Source organism: Momordica charantia (assembly GCF_013281855.1).
Source record: "Momordica charantia cultivar OHB3-1 chromosome 7 unlocalized genomic scaffold, Mcharantia_2.0 BLBB01000007.1, whole genome shotgun sequence".
Lineage (NCBI taxonomy): Eukaryota > Viridiplantae > Streptophyta > Magnoliopsida > Cucurbitales > Cucurbitaceae > Momordica > Momordica charantia.
The window spans coordinates 15,074,594-15,090,544 of record NW_028275165.1 but is presented as its reverse complement, the minus strand read 5'-3'; the positions used below and the strand labels follow the sequence as shown (position 1 = coordinate 15,090,544).

The window sequence follows — 15,951 nt, the reverse complement described above, 5'->3', positions numbered from 1 at the left end:
CATTTGTTTTGGTCTTATTTGTATTTTTTTCCTCCCTTTTTATCTTAGTTTATGTTCTAAAATTTTATTTTTTTCTAAAATTTTATTTTTTTATTTTTTGAATACATACATGTAGGGTGGGGATCGAACTTACAACCTCTGGATTGGAGATATATGTCAATTACTGCTGAGCTATGCTATTTGACTATAAAATTTTATTTATTTCTTATTATCATGCAACTTTTTTTGTTTAATTTTGGTACTTTAGTCTTAAAATGGCTTTTTGACTCATATATATGGTTTGTGTAATTATAATAATAAAGAAGGTTTATTAGCTTATATTTGATAAAATGTTTGTTTATTTTCATTCTATTGTTAATTTTATGGACAGCATATGAACTCAAATTAACCCTAAACATATTTGTATTTCTAGAGTCTAAATAAAGGGACTAAAATTATCACTTTTTGAAATGTAGAGACTAAATAGAAACCTATCAAAATTAATTATGTATTTAAAGCCGTATAATAGTATTTTTATGTTAGGATGCAAAATTGATTGGAATGGTCAAACAAAGTGCTACATTAAACAGCTGAATTTAAGGGTTGTCTGATGCAAAATGGTCACAAAAAGCAGAAACAGAAAGTTATAAAAAGCATCAAATGCTGCTTCTTTTGCATACCCCCAATCATTTCTATGCTTTTGCACCAATACTTTCAATAGTGTTTTTCTTTCTTTCTATTATTGTTTTGCATGACATTTCAATGATTTAATTCCATTCATATTTTTCTAAATCATTAAAACAAAAAAATCCCATTCATATTTACCAATTATTATATTTTATTTTTAAAAAAATTCTAGTTTCTTTTAACCCTTTCTATCTAAAATCTCAAATCCTACCTAATAAAAAAATGGTTTAAATATTATTTTGGTATGTATACTTATCATGTATGTCTTTTTACTTTTAAAACGTCTATTTTAGTTTGTTTACTTTCAACTTTTTTTTTTATTGTAGTCTCTTTACTTTCGAAATGTCTATTTTGATTTTTGTAATTTTCTGGTCAATATTTACAAAATTTAACATAAATTTTATACACAGTGAAAATCCTTTAATATAAATTTATTGTTACATTTCAAGAAATTTTGTAAGTGATAAGTGTCGTGTTAAAATTTTGATTGAAAGAAACGAGATAGAAATGAAAATAAATTGACAAAAAAAGACCATTTTTAAAGATATAGATACCAAAATAAACATTTAACAAGTGTATGAACAAAAGTTAAAAGCAGAGGGATCAAAATTTATGTTCCGAAAGTATTGGGACAGAAAAAAAAATCAAAATCGAAAGTATTGGAACCAAAATAATATTTAAACCTAAAATTAAAATATTCTTTTTTTCCTTTAAAAAAAATAAAATAAAATATTCTTAGTTATAGCACTGAAACATTTTTTTTATATATTCGTGAGTGTCCAGACTAGCTTGCACACATCTCAACTTATCTCACGGGACAACCTTCTAACTGTACTACATTTGGTTTACAAGGTAACTCGTATATCTTACTTTTCTCTTTATCATTCTCTAAACTTAGGTGGAATTTTTATGACGATTAAAGAATAATTGGTATCTATCTCTGACCAAGAGGTCATGGGTTCGAATCCCTCCATTATCATACTAAAAAAAACCCTTCTATTTTATCTATTTTAATTTATTAATCTCAATAATGTATATTGTTAATAAGTGGTATTAAGTACTAAGAAATATTAATCTTAAAGGTCAAGTAGTTAAGGTACATATCTTTGATCAAAATGTCATGAGTTTGAACCTCACCCCATATGTTGTACTAAAAAAAATCTTAAAGTTGCTCTTTCTTTTTTCTTTTTTATTTAGTATGTTCTCACACATATCTTTTCAGAATTACAAATTTGTGAATCAATGTTCACAAAAAATTAATTTTAATAACTATTTTCAAATGTTAACTTGAGCCAAATTAAATAGTTAAGTATCTCGACCTTCTTATTATGAGTCGTACTATTAGATCTCTACTCTCCTATATATACGATGTGATATCAAAGTTTTAAATGTTGATGTCACGAAAATTTTGATGTCTAAAATTTATAGACATATCAATGTAAATAGATATTTCTAGAAAAATTTTGAAAATAAAAAAATTGTATATATATATATATATATATATATATATATATTTATTGATGTTCATGAATCCGTAGATTTAGAAATTCATTTTAGAAAATTGAATCTTCTCAAACTATAAATTGACAGATAAGCATTTCTATAAGAATGTCGATTCATCTCTTAGGTTAGTGTTGAATCCATGAACATATGAAAATGTCGATGAAAATATTAGTATACCGATGAAATTTTTTGTGTGATAATAAAAAAATTACTACCAAAGATATTTCAATTGTAAGTTTTTTTTTTTGGCAAAATACATTTTTTATCCCTGGGGTTTGATCCAAATGTCTTTTTAGTCTTTAAAGTTTCAAAATAAATACTTTTAGGAAGGTACATATCTCAAATTGAGTGTATTTGTCTCAATCTTCTCACTGATGCAGTGACAATCTCTATCTCAACATGTTTTATTCGATCATGATGTATCGGTTCCTTGCAATGACTATGGCAAATTGATTATCACATAATACCGCTATAGTACCTTCTGTCTTGATCTTGAGTTCAGTAAGAAGACATTTTAGCCTTCACATATCTCATTTACTAATGATCGAAATTTAGCCTTAGCACTGCTTCGGGCTACAACTGGTTGCTTTTTGCTATGCCCAAGTTACTAAGTTTCTTCAGACATAGGAACAATATCCTGATGTTGACTTACGATCAACAGGAGATTCGACCCAATATACACCAGTGTAGACTTCTAGAGATTTGTTTGTGGTCTTTCTGAACATAAGACCCTTTTCAGGATCGTGCTTGAGGTATCTCAATATTCTATTCACAGCTTTCATATGTTCCTTAGAAGGCTCATTAATAAATTGACTTACCACGCTGACAGCAAAGCTAATGTCTGATCGGGTGTGAGTCAAATATATTAGCTTTCCGACTAGCCGTTGATACCTGCCTCGGTCAACTGGTTCATCTTCGAGATTAACTCCAAGTTTTGAATTTGCATCCATAGGTGTATCAACCGGTTTGCAACCACTCGTCTCAGTCTCCATTAAGAGATTTAAAGCGTATTTTCATTGAGTTGCATAAATTCCTTTACTTGATCTTACTAATTCCATTGACCGATTCCTTAAGAATTATCTGAGATGCCCCAAGTCTTGATTTCAAATGTTCTTATGAGAAGTTGTTTCAGCCGAGTTATTTCTTCATAAATATTTGCTGTGAGAACTATATCATCAACATATACTTTTAACACAATAATCTTACTCAATGAGGAATATTAGATGAAAAAAGAGTGTGGTTGTATTGACACTGAGAATAACCATCTTATTTCAACAAATTTGTAAACTTTTCAAACCAAGCCCGAGGCGACTACTTTAGTCCATAGAGAGACTTTTTGAGTTTACACACCTTCCCTCTAGTATATCTGTCCTTAAATCCATGAGGTATATCCATGTACACTTCCTACAGTAGATCACCATTTAGAAATACGTTCTTCACGTCAAGTTGAAACAATGTCCAATATTAGTTTGTTGCAATACAGATAAGTACTCGAATAGTATTCAACTTGGTGACTGGAGCAAAAGTTTCCTAATAATCGATCTCATAAGACTGAGTGAATCCTTTAGCCACAAGGTGAGCTTTGAACGGACCTATACTGCCTTTTGGTTTGTGTTTGGTCATAAAAATTCATTTACATCCAACCGTGCGCTTACCTGGGATAACTCTATAAGAGTCCATGTCCCATTTTTCTAAGAGCTTGAAGCTCCTTTAAAGTAGCTGTTTTCCATTCAGGTTGTTGTAAGGCTTCTTAAACTGTATTAGGAGCTTGTATCTAATCTAGGAAGTCACAAATGCTTTAAAAGTTGGTGACAGGTTAGCATAAGATAAGTGATATCGTATGAGATGTTGAGTATGTAGACACCGTATTTGGTCCGGCTCACTTTCGTTTTTTTTTTTAAAAAAAAAATTTATTATTGATTTATTTATTATTATTTTTTATTGATTTAGTTTAAAATAACATAATTTACTTTATTATAAAATTTAATGTAAAGTTTTAATTAAATCAAATTAAGTTTTAAAATTAGATTTTATTTCAAAATAATTGGTTTTTTTAAATTGAATTTAAGATAAAAAAAAATACAGTTTTTCTCCTTTGATTTTTCCTTCATACGTGTATCCCCTCCCCTTCTTCTCCTCCCTCTTTTTCTCTCTTCTCTTCCCCTTTTTCTTTTTTATGGTTAGTTTTAGGTGTATTTAAGGAGGGTTGGGGAGGAAAGACAGACAGAACCCATACAGAGAAGAATTCACTTCATTCTTTCTCTCTACCATCACCTTCTCTTCCTCTTCACCCAAGCCGGCAACCCCGACGATACACAGACTACACAAGTCCCCGATGATCTCAAGTTCAGACAACCTGCACCACAGTAGTCTGGCGCAAAGTTCAACAATCGACGCACGGATCACCGACCAGTTGAATCCGACCTCGAGTGCTCCTTCACGGTTTCAGACCCGCGAGCACACCCAGAATTTCCACACTGCAGTACGTGGTATAGAAAAATGTTGTTTTAGAAATGATTTGATTTTTTTTATATTTGTTTTAAATAAGCTTGTTTTAAATTTGATATATATATATATATATATATATATATATATATATATTTTAAAATAAATTTGTCTAAATATGATTTGATAATTTTTAAAATAAGAAATATGATTTGATTATTTTTAAAATAAATTTGTTTTAAATATGATTTGATTATTTAAATTTTAAAAACAAGTTTGTTTTAAATGTTTTTTTTTGTTTTAAGGAAGTTTGTTAGAGGAATTTCAAATCTAAAATAAAATAAATTTATTTTATTATTATTATTATTATTATTATTATTATTATTCATTTTAGTATTATTATTATTATTTTTTTAAACATTTTTTTAAATAAAAATTTGTATGATAAGAATTAATACTAAGTTGTATCATATGGTGTTGGCATAGTGGTAGGTTACTTAGGAGTAATTCACATGTCTTTGGTTTGAGTCTTTGCTTGCTTAAATTAATGTTTTTTATATCATTATTTTACCAAACAACTATTTTAGATAAAATGTTTTTTTAATATAAAAAAAACTTTCGTTTTTATAAGATTTCAAATCTTAAAACATTTATATAAAATATTAAGTGATATCTTAGGATGTTGGCACATTGGTAAAAAATTTTTATATGGACCTTCACATCACAAGTTCAAGTCTTGATGGCCCCTACACTAAAATTATTATTTTTTATTTATTAATTTTTCTTTTCTACTAAATAATTATTTCGAAAATCCCAATCACAGAAATTGTATCTTTCCAATATTCTCGAGGTGATAATTTGTTTTTCTAATGGTCTTTGTGCCACTCATGCTTGTTGGTTCATATTTTATCATATTTTATCGTAAAATATGAACCAATAAATTTGGGACATTTAAAATCAAACACAAAAGTATTTTTCTTTTTGGAGCAAAGTATAATAGGATAATTTTTTACAAAATATGGTACCGTTTTCGAACGGGTGTCGTAGGGTGCTAACACGTTCCCTACGCTCAACCGACTCCCGAACCAAAATCTGTTTTTCGTAGACCAAGTTTTTAAAATAGGTGACCAATCACACATCGTAGATGATTGGTGGCGACTCCAAACCCTAATCTCGAAAGAGACCCTTTAGGGGATGATGTCGGCCGCTCCGCGTCGTGATGACGTTGCGACAGCTTGGCGACTCCACTGGGGACCTTTAGAGAGTCAAGCCATTGTTTTTGCTATTTATTATCTTATTATATTTTTTTTTTTTTCCTCCTTTCTTGTTCGCTTTGTTTTTTTTTTTATTAATTTGGTTTGGCATCAGATGCATCTCGCACAAATACACAAGCCTCCTACCTGGGCTTTACCTTTAAGATTAGATCGGGGACTGAGTAGTGTGACCTTCGTGGAATTTTTGTTCCCGTGCAAGCGCATGAAATTCTCCACTCAAGTTGACCATACCGCGCAAGCGTATGGAAGATTTGGGGGCCGCTTCCCTCTAGGTTGTGTAGGCATTAACTTTACACTCATTTTAGCATCAGATTTCTGCTATTTATTATTATTTTTTTGTTTAGTTTGTTTTTGTTGGTGTTAATAAAGTGATTTGTTTAAAAGAGTCTCATACATTCTCTCACTTAATAATCGTTTTTTTTACAACAATAAAAAAAAGAGTTTCGCAACTTTCCCTTTAAATTTATTTTCTTTCAATTTTACCAAAATTGACCTAAGTCTTAAATCATTAATATTGACAGTAAATTAAAGCATGAGTTCCAGTAAGGTTCCTACCCAAGAGTGGAGAAAGCAAGACCAAGAAATTGTCTGTCAATGGTCAGAGAACATGCAACATACTCATGGTGACGCATTATCACAGAATGTAATCATGCCATTTCCAAATGTAACGTTTCCAGAAAATCAGTTGGATACCTTGAAACGTTTATGGGAGGGTTTAAGACCAGATAGAAAGACCCAGTTCATAAAAAAATATGGCCACATAGCGCAGCTCCTGTACGTGCGAGTAAACTTCTCAGTGTTGAGAGCATTAGTTCAACATTGGGATCCGCCCTATAGATGCTTTACTTTTAGCTCAATGGATATAACCCCAACTATCGAGGAATACCACACCCTCTTACAAATACCACTGCAAGAGAAAATTGAGGTTTATTCCTATGATGGTGGGTTTACATTGAAAAGGGCAGTATCGCTGCTTGTAGGGAAGATATCGGCTGATGAGATTGAAAAACATGTGAAAAGGAAGGGAGAAAACACATGCTTACCGATAGAATATATCCTGAGTCTTCAGCAGAGGTTCGTTAATGAAGAAAGGGAGCTATCGCTATTAGCTCTGTGCTTATTTAACTTGGTTTTATTCCCTAAAGTTAGTTGGTACGTTGAAGAGCAGGTGGTCAAGCTATTTGTCAAGGTAGAAATGGGGGTTAATCTCGTAATACCCATCCTGGCAGAAACCTTCCGAGCACTAAATTTTTGCAGATCGCGAGGAGTAGGGAAATTTATAGGCTGTGCTCAGCTGCTATACATTTGGATCCTCAGCCATATAAATTGTCCACCAGAGTTCAAGTGTCCTCAGGTCAAATTTTCAAGATCGTGGAGTAGATTACAAAATCTCATGCTTGAATTCAACCAAGCAGATTGGAGTCAAATTCACCCAGGAAAAGAAGAGTGGAGCATTTTCTTTGCAGGACTAAGGCCAGAAGACGTGGAGTGGAGAGCCCGATGGATGTCAACCAAACCTATGATGTATAGGTGTGGTAAATTTCATAGTCTGTCGTTATTGGGTCCATGGGGATGTGTATCTTATGCCCCATTAATGGTACTACGTCAGATATGGGTACGTCAGTTTATCCCCGCCACACATGACTTAAGAAACTCTGAATTTGCCTATGATATTGGGTTTTGCAAAAACAAAATTCAGGAGGTCGTAAAGGCATGGAAGACGATTGTCAGAATCCAAAGTGGCAATTACCACGATAATATATTTGAAGGATATGAAAAGTGGCATTCGAGTAGAGGAAAAACTGTGGTTCTCCTACCAACCGACAAGGGCAAAGGAAAGCTAGAGGTTCCCACTAGGAGAATTCTTTCTGAAATGAGCCCAAATCAATCCACTCAGCGGAAGGTTCGCATGATAGAATACGAGCTGCGAGAAGGGAACCCCACATCAGCTAAAGAAAAACTACAACTAGGGTTCAATCAAAATCTACCTCGGAACATTGAGCTGGAATTACAGCAGGCAAGAAGGGAGGTCAGTTGCCAGGGGAAAGAAAACAGACCGCTAGAAGTAGAGGTTCGGGACCCTAACAGAAGAAAGTACGAAGAGAGCTCACAAGCAGCCTTGAGGGCGCGAGACAATCAAATATCACAACAAATGTCTTCTCTACAAACAGAAATCATGTCCCTTCGTGAAAAGGCCATTGTGCTGGAGGAGAAAGAAGTACAGTTAGCTCAATATGCTCAAGAAAATCAAAGATTAAGGGAAACTGTTCAGGCGCTTTCAAGCCGTCTCGACAAAACCCAGAATGCTGCTGATGGGTTAATGCATGATTATGCCCATATCAAGGAACAATACAACCAAGTGGAGTATGAATTAGACCATGTGAGGCGCGATAACACATTGTTGCGTCATAATTCAGAACATGTACTCACCCAAGTCAGACAGGCAACCCGTAGGGCAGATGGTTTAGCTGAAGAGGCACGAGCTCTCACATCTGCCATTGCCCCTACACAGCCGAATGGCAAAAGCACACTCAAGTTCTTGGGCAAACTTCGACGAGATCTAGAGCATTGGAGACAGTTTTATTGACACTTTGCTTTAATGTACTTTCAATTCCATGATTTAAGCATTGGGGTTCAAATTTGGCATAATTGTTGTTTTCTTGTAATCTTCATTTATTTATTTATCCAATTAATAATAAAGTCACGAACTTATTTATTTATGGTTTTCTTTCTCTTTCTTTTTGTCTTCTATTTTTCTAAAAAACAAAAGGGATTGTTCAAGATAGCTCGCTCACTGGCACCACATCGCACTTACCGTACTAGACGCAGGGCAAGATTAATGATGGAAGATCAAAAAGCCGAGCAGGAGAAAACAAGGAAAGATATCGAGGAGTTGCGAGAAAAGTTAGATGTCATCCTCCTCGCGTTGGAAAAAGGCAAATCGGCTGCAGATCCTGCTACATCTAGCAACCCTGTCCATGAGCCGCAAGAAACCCCGCCTTATCCACTTGGGTAAGGTCCACCTCTTAGGCCAGTGGCAGAGGGTTTCATGCCACAATATACAACGTACAACCCTCTGTATGACGTCCCGGTTGGTCAGTATCTGCATCCCTTTGTTAAGGGAGCTCAGCAAATCCCAACCAACATCATTTTTCGAGAGCCCGAGCAAATGATGTCACCCCCTACAGTCCTTAACCTAGGCGATCTCCTAGCCAAGACAGACCCAGTCGGACAAAATGCCCCTAGTAATGAGAAGTTCGAAGTTCTGAAGGAAAGATTAAGAGCAATAGAGAGGACAGACGTTTTTGGCAACATCGATGCCTCACAATTGTGCTCGGTGTCTGGTTTAGTCATCCCTCCAAAACTCAAGGTGCCAGAGTTTGAGAAGTACAATGGTTCTTCTTGTCCTAAGAATCATCTATAATGTACTGTAGGAAGATGGCAGCATACGTCCAAAATGACAAATTGTTGATACACTGCTTTCAAGATAGTTTATCTGGTCCGGCCTCTCGTTGGTACATGCAGTTAGATAGCTCTCATGTTGGCTCGTGGAAGAATCTGGCCGACTCCTTCCTAAAACAATATAAGCATAACATAGACATGGCTCCAGATCGCTTAGATTTACAGAGGATGGAGAAGAAGAGTACAAAGAGCTTTAAGGAGTATGCTCAAAGGTGGAGGGACACGGCAGCTCAAGTCCAACCTCCTTTAATAGATAAGGAGCTATCTGCCATGTTCATCAATACCCTAAAACATCCTTTCTATGATCGGATGATAGGAAGCGCTTCCACAAATTTCTCTGATATTATGACCATCGGAGAAAGAATCGAATACGGGGTTAGACATGGGCGAATAACTAGTACTACCGATGAGCCATTGGCCGCAAAGAAGGCAAGTCATTCCAAGAAGAAGGAAGGTGAGGTTCAAATGGTGGGAGCAGACCGACACTCTTGGAAACAACAACCGTACCGTCGGACACCGCAATACTCTCCGTATTATTACCCAACGCCATACGGGTATAATCAACCATTTGTGAATAATGCAACTTCACATTACTACCCTTATGCTTCCCAAAATTTTCGACCCCCAGCCAGTCAAAATTTCCAACTTACCCCAACCAGTCAAAATTTTCAACCTAGGGGTCAGCAGCATAATACATTCTATACTCAAGGGCAGCAGAATAATAGAGGGGCACGTAAACAGACCCAGTTTGACCCAATCCCCATGACTTATACTGAACTTCTGCCTCAGTTATTTCAAAATAATCAGCTGGCACCTGTACCTGTAGATCCGATCCAGCCTCCATACCCAAGATGGTATGATGCAAATGCTCGTTGTGACTATCACGCAGGAGCCATAAGGCATTCAACAGAGAACTGCACTGCATTGAAATACAGGGTTCAAGCTTTGATCAAGGCAGGTTGGTTTAACTTTAAAAAAGAAAATGGGCTTGATGTAAGTAAGAATCTGCTGTCGAATCATCAGAATGTCCAAATAAATGCAATCGAATGCCAAGGGATCGAGTCAAAGAGTAAAGTTGCCAATATTACAACCCCTATGGAGGAACTATTCGAAATTCTCTTGGGCAGTGGATATATATCAGTGGAATACCTATGCCCAAAGTATAAAGGGTATGATGAAAGTCTGACGTGCCCGTTCCATGCTGGGGCAAAAGGTCACTCCCTAGAGCAATGCAACAGTTTTCGGATGAAAGTTCAAGAGTTGTTAGACTCAAAAATCCTTACTATTGCAAATTCTCACTAGAAGAAACAGACAAATGTTGTGGAAGATATCTTGGTTGCTGAGGGCTCAAGTGATTCTCTTAAACCAAAACCCCTCACCATCTTTTACCGTGAAAAGCCAGATGCACCTAGCTGCAGTCGGAAACCAATGACTATCACGGTCCCAACTCCTTTCGAGTATAAAAGTTCCAAAGCAGTGCCTTGGAAATATGAGTGCAAGGTAACTGTAGGGCAAGATGTATCATCTCCTTCACTCCCAGTTGACAATATCACTGGAGTGGGAGGTTTGACACGAACTGGGAGATGTTATACACCGGATAGCCTGCTAAAGCGTGTGAATGAAACTACTAGTGAAAAGAATAAAGAGAAAGCAAGTGAGAAGAAGAAGGAGAAAGTGGAAGAGGATAAGAAAGGGAAGGCCAAACTCCACGAGGATGCCCGTGATGAACTGGTGGAGGCAATTGTTGTAAAGGATGTAAGTCCTAAACAACCCATGTCCGAGGAAGAGACTCAAGAGTTTCTGAAGCTAGTGAAGCAAAGTGAATACAAAGTTATTGAACAATTAGGTCGGACACCCGCAAATATCTCTATATTATCTTTATTGTTATCCTCTGAAGCGCATCAGAATGCATTGTTGGAGGCCTTGAAACAGGCTTTCGTTTCACAAGACATCACAGTGGATAATTTGAGCAACGTTGTAGGGAATATAACGGCATCTAGCTCCATCAGTTTTACAGATGAGGAGATACCACCAGAGGGTACAGGACATACCAAAGCTCTCCACATCTCAGTTAAGTGTAAAAACTTCCTAATAGCAAAAGTCCTTGTGGACAATGGATCTTCTTTAAACATAATGCCAAGATCCACGCTAGAGAAGTTACCCGTTGATATGTCTCATATGAGACCTAGTACTGTGATAGTAAGAGCTTTCGATGGAGCTCGCAGTGCTGTTGTTGGGGATATTGAGATCCCGATCCAAATAGGTCCTTGCACCTTTGACATAACATTTCAGGTTATGGACATCACATCAGCTTATAGTTTCTTGCTGGGGCGACCGTGGATACATTCGGCAGGAGCAGTTCCATCCACTTTACATCAGAAAATTAAGTTTGCGGTTGACCAAAAGTTAGTGATCATATCGGGACAAGAAGACATTCTAGTCTCAAGGTTTGCTTCGATGTCATACGTTGAAGTAGCAGAAGAAGCTTTTGAGTCTTCATTCCAATCATTCGAGATTGCAAATGCAACAACTTTACATGGGAAGTTTGGAAGACCTAAGCCACGACTTTTAGAGACCGCCTTTAAAGGAGACAATGGGAGCTTAGACAAACTGCTGAGGATGGCTAAGAATACAAAGAAGTTCGGGTTGGGGTATAAACCAAGTAGAGGCGACATCATTAGAGTGCGGAGTCTGGAAAAAGCAAAACGTCTCTCAAGATTTGAGAATGAGGAGCGTGATTACCCTAGGAGGATTGTTCCACCTCTCACCCACTCTTTCAGAAGTGCCGGTACAATCCATCAAGAGTACGATGAGAGCTCTGTAGTGGCTGCAGTGACAGAAGAAAGAGAGCAAGTCGGACCTTTTGTCTACCTGTGTCCAGACGGTTTCGAGCTGAGCAATTGGAGCGTGATAAAGCTACCGTCTTTTGTAAATAATAAATCAAAGTAATTGTCCATTTTTTTTCCTTCCCCTCATTTTCTTAATTAATTAAATTAATTTTCTATTTCATGTACATTCCATCCAGACCCATTATTTGTTTATAATTCTTTCATATCAATAAAGTTTGAGTTCATTCACTTTGTTTCCTTCCTCTACTATTTTCTGGGCCAATTTATTCATTTATTTCTGTTTCTTTTCTTTTCTCCTTTATTATGTCTTAAACAGTAATACTGAGATTGAATGCGATAATGATTCGAAATACGAGCTCGATACACCTATATACATTATTGAATCTGATGAGGAAATAGATGACGAGCCCTCTGCTGAGTTATTGAGAATGCTAGAAGAAGAAGAAAAAATGTTGGGACCCCATGAAGAATTAACTGAGACACTTAACTTGGGATCACAAGCCGAAGCCAAAGAGATTAAAATAGGCACTCATATGTCTTCAGAGAGTCGCAAAAAGTTGATAGAGTTACTTCATGAGTATGCTGATGTTTTTGCTTGGTCCTATTAGGATATGCTTGGTTTAGATACAGACATCGTAGTGCACAAATTGCCGATCAACCCAGAGTTCAAGCCGATGAGACAGAAGTTACGGAAAATGAGGCCAGATATGTTGATCAAGATAAAGAATGAAGTAAGAAAGCAAATCGATGCAGGGTTCCTTACGGTATCTAATTACCCTGAGTGGGTGGCAAACATTGTCCCTGTACCAAAGAAAAATGGACAAGTAAGAATGTGTGTTGATTATAGAGACTTGAATCGTGCAAGTCCAAAAGACAACTTCCCGCTTCCTCATATCGATGTGCTGGTTGATAATACTGCTGGGTTCTCAACCTTCTCTTTTATGGATGGGTTTTCAGGCTACAATCAGATCAAGATGGCACCTGAGGATCGTGAAAAAACCACATTCATTACGCTATGGGGAACTTTCTGCTACAAAGTTATGTCATTTGGGCTAAAAAATGCTGGGGCAACCTACCAGCGTGCCATGGTTACTCTCTTTCATGACTTGATGCACAAAGAAATTGAAGTTTACGTGGATGATATGATTGCCAAGTCAAAACAGGGCGAGGAGCACACAACTATTTTAAGGAAGCTGTTTGATCGATTGAGGAAGTTCAAATTGAAACTCAATTCCAACAAATGCATATTTGGGGCAACCACTGGAAAACTCCTGGGTTTTGTAGTAAGTCAAGAAGGCATTAAAGTTGACCCGGATAAAGTCAAAGCAATCTTAGAGATGCCACCTCCACAGACGCAGAAAGAAGTCAGAGGATTTCTAGGACGACTCAACTACATCGCAAGGTTCATATCTCACTTAACAGCAACTTGCGAACCCATCTTTAAATTGCTCCGCAAGAACAACGATGGGGTATGAAGTGAAGATTGTCAAGCAGCATTCGATAAGGTTAAGCAGTATTTGCAAGACCCTCCAGTTCTTGTGCCACCAACTCCAGGACGACTCCTTATTTTATATCTCACAGTGACTGAAAACTCAATGGGATGTGTACTGGGGCAGCATGATGATTCAGGCAGGAAAGAACAGGCTATATATTATTTAAGTAAAAAGTTCACCGATTGCGAGACTAGATACTCTCAAGTAGAAAAAACTTGTTGTGCTTTAGCTTGGGCTGCTCGACGTCTAAGACAATACATGTTGTATTATACCACATGGCTCATTTCAAAGATGGACCCCATAAAGTACATTTTTGAAAAGCCGTCTCTCTCGGGTGGAATTGCAAGGTGGCAGGTCCTCTTGTCCGAATATGATATTGTTTATGTGACTCAAAAGGCTATTAAGGGGAGTGCTTTGGCCGACTACCTAGCTCAACAACCTATAAATGACTACATACCGGTAAAGTTCGATTTTCCAGATGAGTATATCTCCACCATAACTGCAAGTGAGGAAAGTTTAGACCCGCAAACTTGGACCATGATGTTTGATGGTGCCTCTAACGAGTTAGGTCATGGGATTGGGGCTATTTTGATATCACCCAAAGGGGAACTATACCCTCTTATCGCTAGATTATGTTTTGACTGCAAACATAATATGGCCGAGTATGAAGCATGCTCGATGGGCGTCCAAGCTGCTATTGATATGAAGGTTAAGAAACTTAAAGTTTTTGGGGATTCTATGCTAGTAATTCATCAACTAAGAGGAGAATGGGAAACAAGAGACGTTAAGTTGTTGCCTTATAAACAATTCATAACAGAATTGTCACAAGAATTTGATGAAATCTCATTTGATTATTTGCCAAGAGAAAATAATCAAGTAGCAGATGCATTGGCCACATTAGCGGTGATGTTCAATTTAGAACTCAATGAGGATGTCCGTCCGATTAAAGTTGGGAGGAGAGATGTCCCAGCTTCTTGTATGAGCATTGAGGAAGAACCCGACGGTAAGCCCTGGTTTCATGACATCAAGCAATATATAAAGAGTAAAGAGTATCCACCAAATGCTTCAGAAAATGATAAGCGCACCCTTCGCAAGTTGGCAATAAAGTTTTTCTTAAACGGAGAGATACTGTACAAGAGAAACCATGACATGGTTCTCCTAAGGTGCGTCGAAGGAAGAGATGCCAATAGGATTATGGAGGAAATTCATGAAGGAGTTTGTGGCACTCATGCAAATGGACACATGATGGCTAGACAAATTTTAAGAGCTGGCTATTACTGGCTGACTATAGAGACAGATTGTATTAAATATGCAAGAAAATGTCACAAATGTCAAATTTACTCGGACAAGACTCATGCTCCTGCTTCTCATTTGCATGCTTTGACAGCTCCTTGGCCTTTCTCTATGTGGGGCATGGATGTGATAGGACCTATCGAACCTAAAGCATCAAATGGGCACCAATTCATTTTGGTTGCCATAGATTATTTTACTAAATGGGTAGAAGCAGCTTCTTACCGAGATGTGACAAAAGGAGTTGTAGTCAAATTCATCAAGAAGGAAATTATTTGTCGTTATGGTCTTCCTAAAACCATAATTTCCGATAATGCAAGGAATTTGAACAACAAATTGATGAGTGAGCTCTATGAGCAGTTTAAGATCAAACATCTCAACTCAACCCCTTATCGACCTAAGATGAACGGTGCAGTAGAAGCCGCCAACAAAAACATAAAAAGAATAGTTGAAAAGATGACTGTAACTTACAGAGACTGGCATGAAATGCTTCCATTTGCCTTACATGGTTACCGCACCTCAGTCCGTACTTCAACTGGGGCAACGCCATTTTCTTTAGTTTATGGTATGGAAGTTGTTCTCCCTATTGAAGTAGAAATTCCATCATTGAGAGTTATCATGGAAGCTAAGTTACAAGAGGCTGAGTGGGTCCAAAGACGTTATGAGCAGCTAAACTTTGTAGAAGAAAAGAGGTTGACGGCATTATGCAGAAGACAACTTTATCAAAGAAGAATGATGAAAGCCTATGACAAGAAGGTGCACCCAAGAAGGTTTAAAGAGGAAGATTTAGTTCTAAAAAGAATTCTCCCATTACAGAAAGATCATCGAGGCAAATGGACCCCGAATTATGAAGGACCATTTGTGGTGAAAAAGGCTTTCTCCGGAGGAGCACTAGTTCTGGCCAACATGGATGGCACTGAATTTTGAAATCCAGTCAAGGCAGATCATGTTCGAAAATATTATGCATAG

The 15,951-nt window shown here is 36.8% G+C and overlaps 1 pseudogene; it reads left to right on the top strand.

Annotated features, from left to right (window-relative positions):
* The first annotated feature begins 8,730 nt into the window (after positions 1 to 8,730).
* Positions 8,731 to 15,951, top strand: LOC111018303 (uncharacterized; annotated as a pseudogene).